Source organism: Sebastes fasciatus, chromosome 15, assembly GCF_043250625.1.
Source record: "Sebastes fasciatus isolate fSebFas1 chromosome 15, fSebFas1.pri, whole genome shotgun sequence".
NCBI classification, from domain to species: Eukaryota; Metazoa; Chordata; class Actinopteri; order Perciformes; family Sebastidae; genus Sebastes; species Sebastes fasciatus.
The window spans coordinates 10,805,456-10,827,001 of record NC_133809.1 but is presented as its reverse complement, the minus strand read 5'-3'; the positions used below and the strand labels follow the sequence as shown (position 1 = coordinate 10,827,001).

The 21,546-nt window shown below is 42.1% G+C and overlaps 1 protein-coding gene across 2 annotated transcripts in view; it reads right to left on the bottom strand.

The window, feature by feature from the left end:
• The window catches only part of fndc3ba (fibronectin type III domain containing 3Ba), a 108,118-nt gene extending 90,344 nt beyond the window's left edge, over positions 1-17,774 (bottom strand). For both annotated transcript variants that reach the window (XM_074660344.1, XM_074660343.1), the window contains exon 1: positions 17,661-17,774. The gene's annotated coding sequence lies outside the window, so the exon portion shown is untranslated. The remainder of the gene's footprint in view (positions 1-17,660) is intronic.
• Between the last annotated feature and the right edge of the window lie 3,772 nt (positions 17,775-21,546).

The following is a 21,546-nucleotide window of genomic DNA, read 5'->3' as shown; positions in this document are numbered from 1 at the left end:
CTACCAATTAAATGTCCATCGTCTTTCTCAAGGATACGTCTACAAAAACAAGGTGAACTTGTGATTGTCTGGGCGCAGGACGATCTGTTGCATCACCAGGCACACCTGCCAAACCGGGAATATCTGCAAAACACATCAAACGCAATATAGGACGTCGAATTTCTCCCTCGAGCTCTGGCTATCCCTATCACAACAAGGTTGCAGTTCTGGAAGTTTTGCCATTGCCACGTCCCACATTCCCTGCAAGAACGAGCATTTCCCCACTTTTACAGAATGCAAATGAGTCTCCAAGGTTAAACCGCGGTCGGTTGCCTCGCCTGCATCTCGCGCATAACTCAAGGCAGATGAGGAGCTATTAACAATCTGCAGTTAGTGCTGGGAAATGCAGGAACACCCCGAACTGTCTGATGAAATCTTGAACTGTCATGCTGCACTTAATGAATCCCAGATTAGGTGGCATAAAAACATCACTGTGTATTAATTATTTTTCCTGGATTACTCCTTTCATGGAACTACTTTTTCTCTTTTATTTTCTCTCCTTTTTCTTCCCTTGTTTCCTCTAAATGCCAGGCATTCTGCAGATCATTGTGTGCAGCCGGAGCGCCGACAAGTCAGGACTCAGCCTGGTAAACGTCAGGCTCAGCACTTCTCCTCTCCCCGTCCATCCCTCAACCTCCACACGCACACACACACACACAGACACAGAAAATAAGCACCCTGGGCAAAGCCTTTCTCCCCTGTCATCCTCCCATCCATCCATCTACCCACCCATCCAATCCTCTCATCAGGCCTGGTTTCCAGGAACACAGGCCAGAAACAGATGACCCAGTGACTTCGAGTCAGCCTTCACTCTGCCTCTCCCTACCTCCTCCCTTTGAATGCATTTAACATTATAGGTCAGTATATGGGTGATCTACAGTTGTAGCGTCGGCCGATTTGACCACGAAGATGAGAGTGACGGCTGGCTCGATCGCATGTTACGGCAATATGATAACGTTTCCTGTCCATGACAGAGTTAGCATGCAGCTTTAGCCATGATGTCTAGCTCTGCTTTTCCTGGCAATGTATGAAACCCAAAGTGTTTCCGTACTGTGTAGTGTTTACCACGTTGGATTTAAAATGTGAGAGTTAAGGTCGTATCCACGCCGACCCTCCGCCGTTTTCTACTTTTTCAATTCGGCTCGCGGCGGCCGGCTGCGGTTTGTTTTGGTTGAAGGATACGGAACGGATACGGAACGGATACGGAACGGATACGGAACGGATACGACGTCAAGTTACTCAGACTACAACAATAAAAGCGGTAACATCCTTCTACCTCTGTATTGACTCAAATGAAGCAAATACATCGATTCTGGCATTAAAAAAATCTATTTAAAAATTGTAAAACAAAAAAATCGTAAAGTAAATCGATTATTTTCCCACCCCTAGTTCTCTGTCCATCTTTCTCTTTGACATCAACTTCAGATAACTTGAATCAAAAGATAGAAAAGACAAGAAGAATTCTTTCATTCAGTGGAAATACAACAACTTGCTCTTGTACACACAGAAAAACAAAACTCAAACAGCTTTGATTCGGCTCGTTTCCACATAAAAAGAAAAGTGTATCACATTGAATTCTTTTCCAGGGTGCCAAATAAGTAGCTCAGCCAAAAGACTCCAGGATCTGACTCTATTGCCATCCACTTCCTGGAAAGACCCCACCTCCCTCGCATTCCACCACCCTGTCAAAACACAGCTCCCCTCTCCCACTGGCTGACGGGAAAACCATCGGCTCCCGTTATAGGCTGTTCGCCGGGGCAGTGGGCGGGAGGAAGTAGGAGCGCAGCTCAAAGAAGCAGCGGCCCATTCCCAGGGACAGACTACAGTTACATAACTGCACACACACACACACACATACACAGGATCAAGACAACACCCTCAACACACAGCAGAATAGGGTCAGAGAGAAAGAAAGGTGAGGAGACAGTAGAGGGAGTGCAGAGGAAGAAAGAGTTGAGAAGGGGGGGAGGAAGAGGTGGGTGAGGCATCGGTTTTCCTTGTGAACAAAATGAAGAGGAAATGGCTTTTTTACACTCAGGTCAGGAGCTGAGGGAGAGTAGCTCCAGTGTGTGCGAGAGAGAGAGAAGGTTAATTGGTGTACGGTGGAAGATCACCTGCATCGAAACCGAAGCGGAAGAGCAGTGGACCGAATAGGAGAACTGTGCCAAGACTAAAGTGCACACACACACACACACACACACACACACACACACACACACACACACACACGACCGAGACAGCTCTGTAGTTTTGTCAAAAACAAAGCAATTTGGTGTTATTAAATCAATATCATCTGTTGCCTGTCTGCGCAGGGCGGAACTGACAGCAATCTGTTAACTGAGAGAAGGGCAGGACGGAAAGAAGAGGAGGAGGAGGGGAAGGAAAGAAGACGGGAGGAAAGAGGAGAAGGGAGAAAATGGGGAGGAGAGGGGGGGGAACAAGGGGGCCGCACGTTGAGTGTGTGTGGAGACAGAAATGTGTGGAATCCTAATTGTGTTATTGCTCCAGAACAAACATTAGTCCTGCCTGTCATACCACAGACAGCAGGCAGCGAGCGAGTGTGTGTGTGTGTGTTAGTGTGTGTGTGAGTGAAAGAGAGACAGACAGGCAGAGAAAATTGAATGAGTCCTGCAAATTAAAGAGTCGAGCTAAGAGAGTTTCAAACATGCCGTCCACTTTTTTTTTTTCTCCCCCAGCTATTCACGAAGGTTCACAATCAGCTCTGTGTTAGCCGTTAGCTCCGCATTAGGACAGCGCAGCTAGCTCCAGCAGATGTGTGCATCTGCCAGCGAGCCCTCCCTCCTGCAGCTGTACGGCTGTGGGCTGGCCATATGTGTGTGTGTGTGGTTGGGCTGGGGGCCAGCAGGCAGTAAACCCACAGTAGAGGCCCTGACAGTCCAACGCTTGCCACGTAGCCACGCAGCAGCGACGTAACGAAAGAGGAGAGGAGCGAAAAAGGAGATCTATACGTCTTCTGCGTGTGAGAAAACAGATGCGAGCAGGAGGGAGAAAAGTGAAATAATGTGGGTCATTGTGTGGGAGTCTAAACTGAGTCGATGCAAACACTCTAACACACGAGACAAAGTGACTTTGTGATAGCGTTTATCCCGGTCGCAGACACTGACGTTTCCACCAATTACATCAGCCGGGGGCCGCCAGACTCACGCTCTTTTCTTCCCAACTGAGAGCTTCTTTGACTTACAGATGTTCGAGGTCTGTTTCCACAAACTGGTGACCACACACACACAAGAAAATAGTTTACCGAACCGGCACAAACACAAACCCACCCCGCCCTAATCATCGTCATTAAGACTGATGTCATTGTCTTCATTACTTCCATCAGCCTCATCAACGTCTTCACGACTGGCACTGCCAACACACTCATTGTTCCCATCAATACGCCAGACGGCCTTCAGAAATCGCCGTATTTTGTTTGGTGTTTGTGTGTGTTTAATACTGAGGAAGTGGCTATTCTCCCACAAGCACATGAACATGACTCACTCTTCTTCATGGCAGTGCTTCCAGATTTTTCTTCTCCTTTTGTCCTTCTCTCTCCCTCCTCCCTCTCTCTCTCTCTCTCTCTTTCTCCTCACCACAGTTCAGACTTTCCTCCGTCAGATCCAGAGAGGCTGAGGGCTGAGCGCTCTGCAGCCCAGAGAGGAGCGCTGAGCCTGAGGAAGGCTCACAGAAAACCCCTCCCTAACACCTTGGATCTCCGAAGCTCAGTCTGGCCACACACATAGGAGGCTAGATCGACAAGCCGGGAGACTAAAGGCTGAGTTGGGCTGACTGGTGGTGGGTAGTATGACAGGCTGTGGAGATGCAAACACAAGCCCTCTGGGTTCGGCCTTGGCATGGCTTGCTTGCTAATAATGTTAAATAAGACCAGGGGTCGTTCGGTTTAAAGCCTATTTAAGGATCATTAAAGATTTGGGAATTCTTGAATGTCTTTAGCCCCAAGCACATTCTTTTACAGCACCATTGAACCCTACTGACCTTTGACCTAATGACCAAATGCTGAAGATGTGCATGCCTTTAGGTGTGCTTGAGTTCTGCAAGTTGGTGCAGTTTAAATTGACAAAGTGAAGGTTATAAGTGTCTTATTTAACTTCCAGTGTCAAACATAAAGACAGACTTAGAAGTAAGCCATTAATAACAAAGGTAGAAAGATTACTAGCTGTAGGAGAAACATTTGTTTATTTTATTTTTTCATTTTAATATATTTGTATTATGATGTATTTATTTATTTTAATATATTTGTATGTATTTGTTTAATTTTAATATACTTTTATTATTATGTATTTATTTATTTTCAATATATTTGATTATGTATTTATTCATTTTAATATGTTTTTATTATTATGTATTTATTTGTTTACTTTCAATATACTTTTATTATTATGTATTTATTTGTTTATTTATGTTCTATATAATTTATTATGTATATCTACTTCATTTCTGTCATATATTTTTTAATGTATTCTTATTTTATGTTTTTCTTGTCTTGTGTATGTTTCTTTAGTTATGTATTGTTTCTTGGAAATTAATAAAAAAGTGTAAAAAAAAAACAAAGGTAGAAAGACAGATGAAAAAGCAGAAAAAACAGGAATAAATAGGAAGAAAAGCACAGTTACTTTTTTCTTAATATACTAATGTGTTTCAGAAATACATGTTATTTCAAAGTCATTTCTCCTCTTGTCACCATGGAGATTTGAAGACGGAGTGAACTCAACTCAGGTTCAAACCTTCTCTCGGTCTGTCTTTTTCTCTTCCTCAGACACACACACACACACGCACATATAATACACACTTGCACATGCACTTCCACGTGCATCAAACATTCATGCCAGACACGACAATATTATGCTAGCATGACATACAGCAGCAGCTCTGCATTAGCTCCACAGCCTCATTCATGTCTCCTCTACATGTCCATCGCCCACCACCTCCTCTGAGTCTTTTCTTTATTGCTGTGTAATACACTTTGTTCCATGTAATGCAGCCCTTTAGCAAAAATATGAGGCTTTTGCCCGCAGTGGCGTCTCAGATAAGGCAGCGTCTGTGCTGTGTGTGACTTTCGTGGTTGCACGGTTTTCACAAGAAAGGACCAGTGGCCAATGAACATTAGCTACACTTTGATTTTCATGCACCAGCGCTCGGCCTCCTTCCTCTACTCCCATATCTCCTCCTCTACTCCTCTTCTGTCCCACGTCCAGCTTTAACCTGTCTGAACGCTCCCCTGCACTCCCTCTTCCTCACTTCATGCCCCCCCTCCCTCCTCACTACACTTCCCAACAACCCCTTAGCCTTCAAAGACAGCCGCCCATTCAGAAGGTTTTGGGGTAGGGTGGGGGAGGAGGTCGGCGCAGGCTTGGTGAAGGAGGGGGGGGATGCAGGGTTCTCATTCCCGCTAAATTGTCCCACATGGCTGAGCGTGCTTAGTTTAAACAAACACAGCCACTTCCTCCTCACTGCGCACATCGGCACACAGACACACACACACACACCAATTGGGTGCACAGGCATGCTTGAACTCCGTCACACAAAAACAAGCATGCGCGCACATATATAAACACACAATACATTGTATAGCAGTTGGCGGGCAGCTTTCAGCTGAGCCTTCAGACTCAACGCCAAAACACCACAGACTGGACTGAAGATTGCTTATAGTTGCTCGTGATGGACAGTTTCACATGCATATTCAACATGTTTAGTGTATGATTTGGCTCCTGGTTGCAGCGAGTTTAAAAAAAAAAGGAAAACGTTTGTGGGGCTTTAACTGTACAATCCACAATAAACATCTCAGCTAATGGGTCCCTGGAGTCAAACCCCAAAACCCAAACTCATACCACAGAATGAGACTCAGGGATCAAACACCGGACACAACATATGTATATGTGTGTGTTTGAGTGTGTGTGTGCACAGTTCTGTATGTGTTTCCAGACAGAGAGAGACAGATGGAAATATGAAGGACATTTTTAATATATTACTGTAAAGTCAGGTGTTTGGGTAATTTAATTAAATCACATTACATGCATGTAAAAAAAATGATGTTTACCATACAGACACTGTATGTCTATTGCAGAGTGCACACAGTGATTGAGGCAAATATGAGCGATTCCTCTAAAAATGCTTTTACAGCAAATGAGGGGAACTTATTTGAATAATGACAGTGGGCCAGAAGATGCATCTGAACCAAATTTGCTGAACTTTTTAATGTTTTATTTATAAGGGAGAGTAACCACAAAGTCCCTGAAAGTATTCAGAATAAATTAAAGCTGCAAAATTGCCAACATTTGATGGTCCCACATTCTTAAATTGCTGCTTTTCTTGGTTTTACTTTCTAATAAAGTGAATATTTTTTGTTTTTTTGGGGGGCTGTTGGTTGGACGAAACAAGACATTTTAAGACGCCACCCTGTGTTGTAGGATTAGGGCTTCGAATCTTCGGTGAGAAATATTCAAAAGGTATTCGAAGCTTCGGAACAGTGCCGCTGCCACATTATTGTACTCACACACACTTCTACACACAACAAACAGCGATAACCGTCTGCGAATAACTCATAATAATTAATGTTGAATATGAATAATGAATTATTATTCCTTCTTCCATGGGCTATTTTGGGATTTATCTATTATAATTACATACTTATTAAAAAAACAACTACATTTGAATACTGATTTAGAGGTTGATTACCATGGCAACAGTCAAAACATTCGGGTCAGCCCTATGTAGGATATTGCGATATTGCATTTTTCATTGTTTTCTGATTACTAGCATCACTTAGGTGAGATAGATTGCAAAATACAGCTGACTAAACACCAAATAATGTCACAAACCAACAGTTTATATAGTGGGTTTAGAGCCAGAGATGCATGACATGGCATGCAGTATGTAGTGTATTAAGAAAGATATTATTTAGAGAATTCCAAAGTGCACTTCTGTCGTTTTACCTCTGCTGTGAAGGTAAGTAAAGAGCCATCTACCTCGGCATCGCCATGTATTTCAATGCAATGACCTGCAATCATCCTAATCAGCTCTGCGTTACAAGCGGCTGGTAAAGAGTGGAGTGAAGGAGGACAACCACAGAGTCCAGACAATGAGTCCACATTCCCTGCCAGCGGACCTGCCGCCGCCCCAGCCGGGAAACACACAGCATGTCTCTGCCACTAATGCCGAGCTCCATCAGGGCCGCATGCCATGAGTCTTAATTAAGACAGCTATGCCAAGTCAAGAAGTAAATTCTACTCCCCCCCCTTCACACACACACACACAGCTAGACGGATGCCCAAACCCACATTCTTGGATGGACGAGCACGTAGACGAAGACAAACCACCAAGAGACACTCAGATCATCAGTTTTATGGGCCATGAAAAAGCTTCTCTCAGTGGGTGGTGTGTGTGTGTGTGAGTGTGAGTTTGTGTGTGTGTGTGTGTGTGTGTGTGTGGGTGCTGAGAGAGAAGGACTATTTAGTCACACCTACATGAGAAACCTGTCTCCTCTCTCACAGACAAGACAACAACTGAGTCTGAGAGTGATGTGCACACACACACTCACACAGCCTTTAAATGCACAACGGAACAAGCAAATCATGAATGAATGGTACTTTGCATGCCTAATTCCATGACTAACTCATAGTCCTGTTTATGAATGTGCATGCGTGTGTGTGTGTGTGTGTGCATAGAGAGCGGGCAGCAGTGTTTAATCCATTAGAAGAAAACTGAAATGGGCTGAAAAATGAGGACACTTCTGGGAATAGTAAGCCAATGGAAAGTGTACATACAATCACTTGGTCCCGTAACATCAAACACACACACTTCCAACACCCCTCCCCACAGCCTGGGGTCACAAGGTCACATTCCTCCTCCTCAATCAGCCTCAGGATTTCACACACTAGTTCAGGGATGTGGATGTGTGAGTGCTTTAGTGTGTGTTTCTGCCTGCTTATGTGTGTGTGTGTGTGTGTGTGTGTGTGTGTGTGTGTGTGTGTGTGTGTGTGTGTGTGTGTGTGTGTGTGTTTGAGATGTTTCAGTGATTTGTGGGGGGTCCAGGTTTGAGGGCAAGGAGGGGAGAAGTGAGGGGAAAAACAGGGGAGGCCATGTCCACACAAAGCCAGATAAATCTGAAATGCATTTTCTTTTTGAAAAACTCTCTTCGAAGTGAATAAAGCTTTTCCAAAAACAATGATAGACTCAATCAGGTGCACTTGTGGCGGTAAGGTTAAGTGGTTTTATCGCCTCAAATTCTCCTGTGGTCACTCATTTTTGTATTTATGTTCATAGTGCCAGCTGATTTTGCGAGTATAAAGTCACCATTTGATCGACGTCTCAGTCAAGCAGCGCAAGAATCACTGTTGGATTTCAGGTATTTATGATCCGTGATCAAATCATTCTTTTATATTGTTTTATACACAACATAACAGTAGTCCCTGTACTTATGGAGTAGGAGCTTTAGCTATTTTCCCAATTTGCCTCCTGATTTTGAATTTCAATGTGCACAACAAACGTTTACGTGCAAGTTATGCACAAAAAAACACCTAAAATTTGCTGGTGTGGATGAAGTCCATCAGCGTTTCCAAATGTATCAGCCCTGTGGAAACGGGTTGTGAGTGGCAAAATAACAAGAGGGAGAAATGACAGGTATGTGGAGCCGGGACAGGTGGGGGGAAGACGGGGTGAGAGGAGGGGTCGAAGTGTGTCTGCATGCCCTGGAGGAGGGGAGAGAGAGGAGGAGGAGGAGGAGGAGGAGGAGGAGGAGGAGGAGGAGGAGGAGGAGGAGGAGGAGGGTTTAACAAGGGAAAGCAATAAAACATGTGGCTTCACATTAAAAAACATCTACTTCCTCCCTGAGCAGAACCCTCAACTTTGGTCCTGCTTACCCGCCAACATGTGACACACACTCATACAGTAAATACACACAGAAAGAGGATACTTGAAAATGCAGGTACCCGTTCCAATTCTAGTTCCAGCCATATAATAATCAGAAATACAACCCACAGCAGACACACTCGAGATACACACACACACACATTCGAACCGCTCACAGTCAGGCATAAAAACAGCCATTAACGACCGGCGGAACTTTCCATGGGCCTGCCAACTAGCAACACCAACACGCCCGGCATGCTAATGCAGGCACGTAAAGTTAACTCTGCGAGTGTGTGTTTCATGCATGTGTGTTAAGTTTCTGTGTGTGTACAGGTGCACGTTTGATCCCTTCAGCCAGCTGACCACGCACACACACACACGGACAGCAGTGGGCAGCTCTTCAACAAGCTATTTCTATGGATGATACCCCCGAGGAAGTGTGCGAGGGGCACGAGTCGGGCAGGGCAGCCGAGCGCTACGCAACTCTCGAATCATTCGGCTTTTTCTGCACGCGTGCACGCATCCTCAAAACTTTACCAACTGACGGGGAATTGATGAGAAGCTTGACAGCCTAATTACTGGATTGCAAACACGGTATCTATTTGTCACAATCATTTTATTTCATCATCTGCTCCAATCCTCAAATGTCACTCTCTGTCGTTCCCTCTCACTGGTGTCTCCGCTGCAGCCATACAGCTGCTGTCAAGACCTTTCAAATGACACCAAGTGACGAGCAGTGACTCAGATGTGCAACAAGAGAAGTGGAAGTTTTTGGTTAAGTCACGCGTTGCATCATGTGCCACATATGTTGTGTATTCAATGCATCAAAGCTAAACAAATATTGCGGATATTTGCACAAAAGGTCTACTGTATCCCCTCAGAGTAATACAATACTGTACTATATTATACTATACTGGTGTTTAACTCTGACATTTGAAGCTATCAGATAAATCAGTGACTTGCTGAGTTAATTGTTATGACCCAGTTCACTTGAAATTGAATTATGACCTAAAGATTGCCGCTATTTTGTTAGCAAGAAAAAGTTTAAGATAGCTGAGAACTTCAATGACCTTTAATGACGGGGGGTTTTAGATTTAATAACAGCAAATGATAGTCAAGTCAGAGTAGGCATCACATTTCTCCAAATGTCAAATGTCTTATTTTGGACTGGAACTTGTAAAACCAGGGATAGAAATGACGGAGATTGTTTGACATTAGACATGAGGAGAGGAGAGGAGAGAAATAGGAAAGGAGGAGGGAGGAGGTAGGAGGGAGAAGTTGAAAGACTTCTTTTATCTTCTTCTAAATCAACTGTCAACAATGCAGGAAATTATCAAGGGACACAAAAAAAAGTGGAGACGGGGCTCTGGAGAACGAGAGAGGAAGGGAAGGAGGGAGGAAGGGAGGGAGGGAGGCAGAAAGAAAGAAAGAAAGAAAGAAAGAAAGAAAAAGAGAGGAGGAGGGTAAACATTACAGCTCTGTGCCAAGCAAACATGAGATGCTGGGATACTTCAACAAAAAGCCAGCGTTCATATGGGAGAGAAAGAGACACCAAGAAGCAGAGGGAGAGAGCATGCAGGAGAGAGAGAGACAGTGAGGAGACACAAAAAGCTGGGAAATGGAAAGTGAAAGCATCAAGCAGCAGACAACAAGCTGCTGTCACGAGATACAACTAGTTATATTTTCTGTTTTGGACTTCGAACCTATACTTGCAGCTCTTAACTTGGTATGTGTTCTGTTTACATGGTATAAATGCATCGCCTGCAGATTTAGCTTGACCAAGATGTAACCTCATGCATCACCACATTTTAATCAAAATGAAACTACTAAACAGCTACTGCAAGACAATTGTACACTCGTACACATAAAACAAACCAAACACTTCACCCAAAACCTGCACAAGCACACTCTACAACATCATTCAACTGTGCCAAACTACTACTGCAAACGTGTCACTTTCTAATTTAGTCTGTACAATCCACTATTTCTGCGCTAGGCTGAACATAAAGTCAGTTCCATTCACAGTAACTAAGAGGAGCAACATCACTATGACATATCATCATTCACTGATAAATACAAACAGAAGAAACTCAATGTCAAAGCCAACAAAAGAAATGTGTTTTACTTTCTTGAGAAGTAGCTTTTTATGTTGAATACAGCTGAAAGGATTAGCCGATGGACAGAAAATTGAGTTGGGCAAACGTGACGCCCCGTCTCTCGAACTGCGCCGCCACGTTACCAGAATGCGTTGCACGGCTGCTTGCATAGCCAATGAATGGGAAGCATGAAAAACACTGAGGCTGTGGACACTTGCCATAAGAGGGGGGAAGCCCTATTATTTTATGGATAAAATGATTAATGGAATAATTGAGATAACAAATGGCAGATTTATCGGTATTTTATTGCACAAAGATTCCTCTCAGCTTAATAAAGCCATTTGTTTTTAATATAAATGAAACATGGGGTCGGCGTACCCTCTTGAGCTCCCCTGCACTCCATCATGTGTCACGGATGCCGCAGCAGAGATGGTTTTCAACGCAAACACACCGCAGGGAGAAGCCGTGTGTGTTTTACTGTGCATCATCAGGACAGAAGGGTCACAGGGACAAGAGGAAGAGAAACTGCAGAAGCTCTCCCTCCTGCACTCCAGGCGTTGACCCCTTGACCTCACCGAACGGGAACGCCTCCCTCCGCACATCCAACCCACCCAATAAGTCAAACCTCCCGTCACAGGCAAGGGAGCAGGAAGCAGCTCGTTCATTTGACCAAACCACACCTCTGCTACAGTAACAGTGGAGGGCTTTCTGGGAAACACACCTGTTGCATTCGGAGAAACAGATGGTACGGCTGATAGCGAACTCTGACGTAGTTTAGTACTGCACATGGAAAAGACGTACTAGTTAATGGGAGGAAATATTCCAGATATGGGCCAGCTGGACCGTTTTAAACAGTCATTATCAGTATATATTAAGGGCAATTATTGATGATTATTTGCAGACATAGTGGATAAACTTTTATCTACACAGGCTGAGCATATTGAGAGCATTTCCTTATTTTATAAAGCTTCGAAAGCTTATGCACCTTTTTCATTATCTGTTTCATTATTATCACCCCTGTCCTATACTGCCTAGGGCTGCAACCAACAATTATTTTCATTATCGATTAATCAGATCATCATTTTCTGGATTCATTGAGTACTTGTTTGGTCTAGAAAATGTTTGAAAATAGAAAAAAAAAGTGCAGCCCAAGGTGACGCCAAAGTGACGTCCAAAATCCAAGGGTATTTGGTTTAGTAGTGCAAAAAAAAACTAAGAAAAGCAGCAAATCTTCAGATTTGAGAAGCTGGGACTAGTTAATGTGTGGTGTTTTTGCTTGCAAATAACTTAAACGTTTAATTATAAGTCATTCAACTTCTCTCAGAAATATCAATCAATGCCTTCAAAAATCTACAGTAGGTTTGGCACTAAGACATCAGATCGGCACAAGCAGCACTGCTCTGTAACACTATCCCTCGGATAACATGTTCTAGGTTACCAGTCATGTGCACACACACAATGGCCAGCATCGTCCTGCCCCCTCCCTGACCCCATTTCGACCAGGCGTACCTGAAGGTTTTATAGAGCCAACAGCGAACCGCAGGCGGCTGCGGGTAGAAAGCGGAGAAGCCAGATGATGCCTGAGGTCAGAGATGGAGACAGACGCTCTTGGCATCACGAGTGCTCATGAAACATGGGAACAACTTCCTCGTTGCGCTTAGAATAACCTGTCTACGGAATATTAAGAGATAAAACACAAGCAGTCCATCAAACCCGGGTCACTATATGTCAATCTTTGTCTACTGGAGGAGAAAACGGGAAAGTGTAACTTGTAACTTTGATTCAAAGAAAGAACAATAAATTGACTTTTCTAATGATATACTGTGAATTCTTGGCGTCGGTTCCCCCCGTTCTGGTTCAGGCACTTTAGTGGAATAAAACAAACTGACAAACTGATTAAGTGGGATCAAAGGAAGCAGCTGCACAGCTACATGTACCCCGTGTGCAGGCGATGACGCACCATGACCCGGGCTGACACAGCTGAGTGACTTGTACCTGCAGGGTGACAGAGCCCTAACGTTTACAGAGCGCAGGTCGTTAACTTATATAAAGCGTTATTCAACCCTTCGCCTATTCATGTGAAAGACAGAGAAAGGCCACGGCAACAATGGCTCCCCTCCTTCAACCTGACTCCAGTCTAAACACCGCTCTTTCTGCTCCATTATATAATTGCAGTGTATTCGATTTTTTTTTTTTTTTTTTTAAACACAGAAAAAGGGGATTTTACAAGTGGCAGACTAAAAACGGTTGGAGGAAATACACTTGCTCGCAATTGCATCAGTTGGAGTGCAAATCCCTGCTTACATTATGCCGTTGCACATCCAACATTCCTGGCTCTCCACACAGCCAACTAAACATACAGTATAAAAATGTATAAAAAACTCAAAAAGCCTGTCATTAAAAAGGCAAATACGAGTTTTCATCCAAACTTCTTTATTGAATTTGCTATGAATACAACGACAACATAACGGGGCTTTCATAACTTTTCAAATGTCGGCCTGCGAGCTTTGTTTACATTCTTATTGTGTATAAATGTTGAAGCCAAAGAGGCTTAACTCTCAGAGAACAGTGTGCAGTGATATAAACCTCATTCAGCTTGTGTTAAGAGGGATATGGCTGTATAGTATGTAACTTAACCCATGAAAAAAAAAAACAGTTTCTGCTTTGATGTATGGATTGCCTTTGTGATCGGCACCTGGAACTTAATCAGGGCTCAACAATAAGGCTTGCCTGCTTGCCTGAGGCAAGTAAAATACCACATCAGGCTGGTAATAGGGCTGGGCAATATACTGATACTATATAAATATCGTGATATGAGACTAGATATCGTCTTAGATTTTGGATATTGTAATATGTCAAGTGTTGTCTTTTCTTGGTTTTAAAGGCTGCATTACAGTAAAGTGAGGTCATTTTTTGAGCTTACCAGACTGTTCTAGCTGTTTTATTATTTGGCTTTTCCCACTTAGTCATTATATCCACATTACTGACCATTATTTCCCAAAAGTCTCATTGTGTAAATATTTTTTGAAAGCACCAGTAGTCACCCATACAATATCGTTGCAAAAGCGATATCAAGGGATTTGGTCAAAAACATTGTGATATTTGATTTTCTCCATATTGCCCCGATTGGGCAAGTAGTAAATAAGAATTAAACACATTGTTTGATCTGATCTCTGTTGAGAGTTGCCCATGTACAGAACCGATCGGGCACTCACGAGAAAATGGCGGCGGGTGAAGACAAAGTTTATGAGCTAGAGTGCAAGCGAGCATTTCAATTATCCTGGAAATAGGAGTTTAGTTGGCTGGCGTTAGAGGATGTGGGCGAAACTCCACATTAATTTACTTAAATAAAAATTAAACATGACAACTAACTTTGGTCTTTGTTGTTATTTGATAACCGCTAATAAATAAAACAATTCAATTTGTATAGGGGCAAGTAAAAGCTGACTTTGGGCAAGTCAATTTCTGACCCACTTGCTCAACAATGTTTAAAAAACATTAACATAAACCCTACTTAAAGCTATACGGGTACCAACACAGCTTTTTCACTGTGAGGATCAATTGCAAAATACAATGCCTTTAGCATTTGTTTCTCATGCAACACACTGGAGCTGCAGGCCATGATAAACAACCTGAAACCCCAGAAACAAAAGGAGACGTCCTGGGGCTGTAAATCAGGAGCCATCCCAAATCTGAAATTACCTGTTAGGTAACCTCTGAGTGAGGGCCTGATTTAGAAATGAGACATTTTGAAAGAGTTTAAAGAGGCAATCTGGAAGATTTTCATTTAAATAAATGTCTGTTAAGTCACTATCTATTGCCAAATGAGGTAACACAGTGGTGATTGAGCCTACGGCACACTGATGAAAGGATTGCAGTATTTATTTATTCAGTATTATGAAATGGGTGTCTGGGGTGACATTGCCGGAAAATTACTGTTTTTCTCCATTGGATACACACAAAAAAAAATGGAACAATGCACACGATTCTGAAAACTTGAAACTTCTAAGCTCATGTGTCAACAAAAAAACTCCAGACTGCTAAACTCTTTAAGAAAAAAACAATCGAGAAACTTACACTTAAACTTGCAGTAGGCTGAATGTTTTTGGCATCATTGGGCAAAAATTCCATAATAACCTTCCAGCATATTGTAATTTGAGTGTTCTGAGAAAACTAGACTTTGCACTTCCTCATGGCTCTGTTTTCAGGCTTTAAAAAATCTAGCATGTGACAGTAGACTTTGTCCAATCACAGGTCATTTCAGAGAAAGAGCGTTCTTATTGGCTATTCATTCAACGGAGGCAGCTGTCAATCACTCGCGAACTCTGATCAAACGGTCAAAAGGCAACGCTGATTAAATATTAATCAATATTCTGTTACTGTAAAGCCCATTTTCTCGCCTCAAATGTTTTCAGAAATATCTTGTAATGTACTGTTTAGCTGTAAAATGAGAACGTTTGCTCCGGCTGGTGGGCGGTGCTTGGTATTTCCTTAACAGATCTCAACATGGCTGCCGGGTCACAAACTTTCTCATTTTACAGCTAAACCGTGCACTACAAGATGTTTCTGAAAACATTTGAGGAGAGAAATAGGCATTACATTAACAGAACATTGATTCTTATTTGATCAGCGCTGCCTAGTTTGACCGTTTGATCGGAGTTGGCGATTGATTGACAGCTGCTCAGAGACGGCAAGGCTCCAGATCAATTCTGATTGGTTGTTTTCCTCTTGTAGGTGAAATCTTGCAGATGTCATTAAGAGCACCGGAGGACACAGAGGAACATGATTTTTTATTTCAGATTACCTGTCTTGTGCACTACTGTCATGATATAGTGACCGTTTCACAAAAATAATTTTTTTTTTAAATCATATTTGCTCCAGTTCTACCCACTGCTGCTTTAAGGGATGCTACTTTCAACTGAAGAGATTCTGTCTCCATCTGTACCTGCTTCCTCCTCCTCTTCATACCTTTGGCTTATTGCCCAAACTTTTGATGCTAAGACTTTTTGATGCCTCTGACTTGTGGAAGCAAAATAAATTGCCCATTCATGCACCGAATTCCTTTGCTCTCACCTAAACCTAAACACACCTTTTCAGCGGGTAGCCAATCATTTCGTCCCTCTACCAAATAAAAATAAAAAAATAAAAAACTCTGATATCAGTTTTTCACAGGAAAAAAAAATAAAAATGCATGGCCACATCAGCCTTTCACCAAAGGAATGTCATCTGACGTCATGTATTTGGGATCGGATTTCTCCCTCTCCTCTTTCTCTCTCTTTCTCTCTCTCTCTCTCTCTCTCTCTCTCTCCACTGAAAAAAAAGTGTGTGTGGTGTGTTAGGTTATTTTTTCCCTTAGTCTATATTCTCCAATGTACCCACTGGATCCAGAGCCCACAGCAGCAGTAGGGGGATATTCTCAAATCATAGCCCCAATTATAACCCCCCTCCTCCACCACCAATCATGACAGCATGACAATTAACCACTCAGTCCTGTTATTATTACATTAAAAACTGACGCACAAAACCACCAAAAACTAGCTCTGGAGTCATCTTTCTTGCATCTGAAATTTTCCAGTGTGTCTTCATCTCTTCACTGATGAACTAAAAAAGGACTTCTACTTAGAGGTGCTGTGCTTTTTTTCTTTTTTTTTTAAACGTGTGGAAGGCAGATAATCGATCCCCTTCAAGCAGAGGAGGAGACCAATGTTTGATTTCCACGTCTGCATCCAGAGAGGCTGAGAGAGAGGTTTGTCTTTCCCTGCACAAACAGACAGACACGTAGTCGTTTCTGAGAGGGAGAGAGGGAGAGAGAGGGGGAGAGAGGGAGAGAGAGAGAGAGAGAGAGAGAGACTGGCTGGAAGGAATGCTAGGATATGCTGGAGTTTTTACCCCTTTTTCCTGCATTCTGCAATTGCGCACAAACTCTCTCTGGAAAAGTCGCTCCAACACACAACCCCCTTTTTTTTACCATTTCCCAACATTTCCCTTCCTCCTATAGTGTCAATTCAATGATTTCGCAACCCCCTCTCTCTCCCTCTCTCTCTGTGTCAAATCTGACTGCCTCAGCATCTTTACACTCCAAACTTATTTTTCCAGCTATAAAACAAAAGTGTCCATTTCCTGATTTTTGAGCAGTTACAAACACAACCGACTAATTCCAGAATGCGCGTAAAAGACGCAACAATTGCAACATTTGTTGCAGAATTACTTTACGCACAAGAGGAGATGGGTTTTTTCCTGTTGCGCATTCACTCCATCCGAAGTTCCTCGGAGACAAAAACACATTCTTTCGTGGATAGCTGAGAAATTGCGAGCACAAAGACTCCAAAAAAACGCACAGCCTGACGCATTCACTCGGTTATAGTGTGGAGAACTAACCTGTTTTAGCTTTTTTGGTTCTAAATAAAGGGGAAAATGTTGCCCAAAAAGTTTCGTTTCACCTCTCTCTCTCTCTCTCCGCAGCAGTTTTCCTTTTTCCTTCGCGCTGGCCAAGTGGCCCAGACTGCCGGCGTCAGCGCTCAGCTCTCCAAACTCCACACACACTCACAGGCAGACACGCACTTTGAAAACTTTTTTCCAACATCGACTCCTACCGTCGCCATTCCCCATTCTTTGCTGAGCTGGTACCGTGAAAGAAGTGTAAAAAAGGAGACTCACCTCGCTGCAATAAAATAATCTTCAAACAGACTGGTGCTGCGTGTGTTTTTTTATTCCCAGGGTCGGGTCTTGCTGTCTGCTGGCGCGGCGCAACGCTTACTGGGAGACTCCGCCATGTCAATCAAAACGCGACGCACATGTAGGTCAGAGCCCGCCTCCTTTTTACCGTAATACACCGCGCACTGGGAAACTGAGAGCAGAGCTGCTGCTTTATCTTAGTGAGGGAAGAAATCAGAATGCTCGTCTTTTCCATTGGTGTAGGTATTTCACAAGGAATAACAACAAGGTGATCATTTCTAAACTATTTAGGATCCAGTTTTTTTTGTATGGTATCCATTTATGTATCTTTATTGAAATGGACTCATTCTGATCTTTACTTAGCCATCAGAACAACATTTTGGAGCTGTTTTTTTAAAGATGTTTTTATTGAAGCAAAATAATAAAATATTTTTCCCCCATAGATAAATAGGCTACTCATGAAAAACAGACAAAAAGGGAAACAAAATACGCCCTAACACCTCCCATTTACAGTCCAGGTAAATGTATCTCTTGTTCACAATTGAAAAATAGAATAAAATAAGATAAAATAAAATTCAATCAAGTAAGGTGTGAGGTTCTATTGTTTGTTCGTAAACTTTTACTCTGGAGCTGTTTTGACAAATAATTATGATATAAGACATTTTGTGTTACCATTTTATTTGATGGTCACTGATCAGGTAGAGGTAGAAAACATCCATTGTTACACTTCAACTATCACTTTCAGACTTTTTTTTTAATTTTCAGGGGGAATAATAATAATAACTTTATTTATATAGCACCTTTAAAAGTTTACAAAGTTACAAAGTTTACAGAGTTTACAAAGTGCTTTGACAGACAAAGCAAAGCAAAAGCAGGATACAAGGCAATATAACGACAGAAAGACAAACAGTGATGCCAAACAAAAGCAAGACAAGGAACAATTTAAAACAGATAAAAACAATTTAAAAAATAGATACATTCAAATAAAAAGAAGAAAGCAATAAAACAAATAAAAAATGTAGGTTGCCGTGTCCTGAAGAGTTTTTGTTATGTCAGCTCAAAAAAGGTGGGTGGTGGACTGTTCTACAAATAAAAGCAAGCTGAATCCAGTTTAGGCTGGTTTAACCTTGATTATGACACAGAACGTCTTCTTACGGGAACCTACAACAGCAAATGACATGCTCGACCCGTGTCACCTTGCTCGCACTGGTACATTTTATTACAACAACAAAAAACAAACACCCTCCAAAAAAAATCAATAGATGTCAATATAGCAGAAAAAATAACTTTATCAAAATACACAGTAGTTTTCCAACAGACATAACATGTGGAAAATAGTCTGCTTATGATAGCAGATTTTGAGGAGGGGCAAGTGGGTAAAATCTCCGTCCCAGTGCCTCCAAAACAACTTAGACAACAGGCCAAAGTCCCTCTGGTGGCTGCACAGAAACCCAGCGGCATCCCTCAGCTGACAGGTCCAAGGGTTACAGGTCCAACCGACACTGGTGCTAAAGATAGAAAGAAACATCATGACCTGATTTATTAAAAAAAACACAATTGAGGTCAAAATCAGTGAAATGTGTGCCAAATTCGGTTCATACTATAGATGTGTTGTGATGTGTACCCTGCAGGGTAAACTATACAATGAAGGTTGTATCTAAACCTGTAACTGAATGAATTACATCACAGTTACATGTATACTCAGAGTTATTACCTGCGGAGGTGGTGGTGTTGGTGCCTGAAATTAAGACATTAATATCAACACGTCAGGATCAGAGCATTAAACACTGCTGCAGAGTTCCATTACAAACCCACATATTGCCATTTGATGGAAGGAACTACTTTTCCGAAATTATTTCTTGTGCATTTTCAAAACTAAAATGGGATTAAAATTACAGAACAGACGCAACGTAGGATATATCCTCCCCCCTCTCCCCCTAATAACAGATTGAATGCAGTATTTTTGACTGATGACATGATGGCGAGACTCAGCAAAAAAAACAGTATGAAAGTGAATTCACTGCACAATAAAACTCTCATTAGGACTCACTGACAGATTCAAATTTGGGTCCCAGACTGGAAAATGTGAGGAATTCTTCAGTGAAGAAGACATTGTTCTTTATTAACATAACATAACAAGCTACATAAAGAACAAGGGCAAACAACACGAAAACAAGCTGTTAAATGAACAACGGGGCTCCCGTCTGTTATGTGCGTGTTTGTCTCCAGCAGAGATCGGCGTCGTTATTTCTGTATTTTCAAGCAAGCAGACTCAGCCAAATACACTCATTGCCCCTGAGTTCTACATTTCTCTCTGCTGGCAAACACACACACACACACACACACACACACACATTCCAGCAACTGCACTAAGAAAACAGCCACTGCTGTAATTCTAAGCCGGTAGAAAAAAATGGCCCTGGATCAGGACAGTGTGCCTGTAAGGAATTAAATTCAATTCACTTCTATTCAATAAACACTAATCACCCTCAGGGGGCAATTGATGTGGCAGGCAGAAAAATCCTTCTCACACACCAAAAGTACAATGCAGGTTATTATTATTATACAGAGTGGGTACGGACAGACTGTGGAGCCCCCTAACTGCAGAAATAGTGTATGATACCACTTAAACAAACTGGGTTTGTTTGGATGTATATTCTATATTCACCCATTCAAATCTATCAAAGTTGATTTTTATTTATGTTCAGGATAGGGGGAGTAAAATGCACAGTAGTTTCTGCCATACAGCCTTCAGTGTGTGATAACATTTAGCTTCATAATTGAGTGTTTTTTCAACCTGTCGTCAACATAAAGTGTCCATCGATTCATCCATCAAGTAGCTTACCTTCAATAAGAAATGGCATTCACAAAAAAATATCCAACATATAATCTGAAATATATTATCCAAATCAAATCACATTGATAAAAAAAAAGCATAAAGCAACCCCCATTGGCCTTGTTCAAGAGATATTAAAGGGATAGTTACTGCGGTAGAAAGTGTCCAGCAAAATCTGCACCAATTGACAAATCTTTACTGCTTAACTACTGTATATATATCATCAGGGTGATGCAGGATGTTCTTAAATGGCAGGTCTCTATATGGTATCAAGATTATCTCTCCACACAGTTACATATTCCATATCTACGGGGACTAGCGCTGTCCTCGACTAACACTAACACTCATATGATTTTGTGGACTAATCGATTCGTTGATTTAATCGACAGATCTATGAAACTGAGTTTCTCCACAAAGAATGACACAAAAGCACCACTTTAAATCTTGTGTTTTTCCACAGATGTGCTCATAAGTTTCTTGGAAATAAGTCATTCAGCATGAAAAAATTATTAAAAACGACTATTCGACTCAAAAAATCTGAGTCAACTAAGACCAAAACGACCGATTAGTTGACTAATCGACTAAGAGGGGGCAGCAGATCTGCATCATGTGTGATAAATGCAAAGTGAGACATGGCTATGTCACTGGACAAAAATGCTCACAACTGCTTTCCATACCTTCCGCTGATAGTAAGATGTTGGTTTAGCTTTGATTGATTGTTTCCACTATTTCCATTACTCATGGCCACGTCAACTGCTTAGTTTTTACATACGACGAAACAATCTTACCTCGTGGTCGATGTAGCTGTTCCGGAGCTTTCAGTCATATCACATGATCTTCATCAGAAGTTGCCTTCATCAGTTGCATTTCCTTTTTTCTGAGCACTTAAAGGACTTCTTTCTCCCTGTTGGTATAAAAAATATTTATAATATTTTATGCAATCTGCTCTTTTCTCAGCAGCTATCTTGACATGCCATTGCAGGGTAAACACAGGTGTAATGAATAACATTCACTATGGCCCTGTTCCATTTA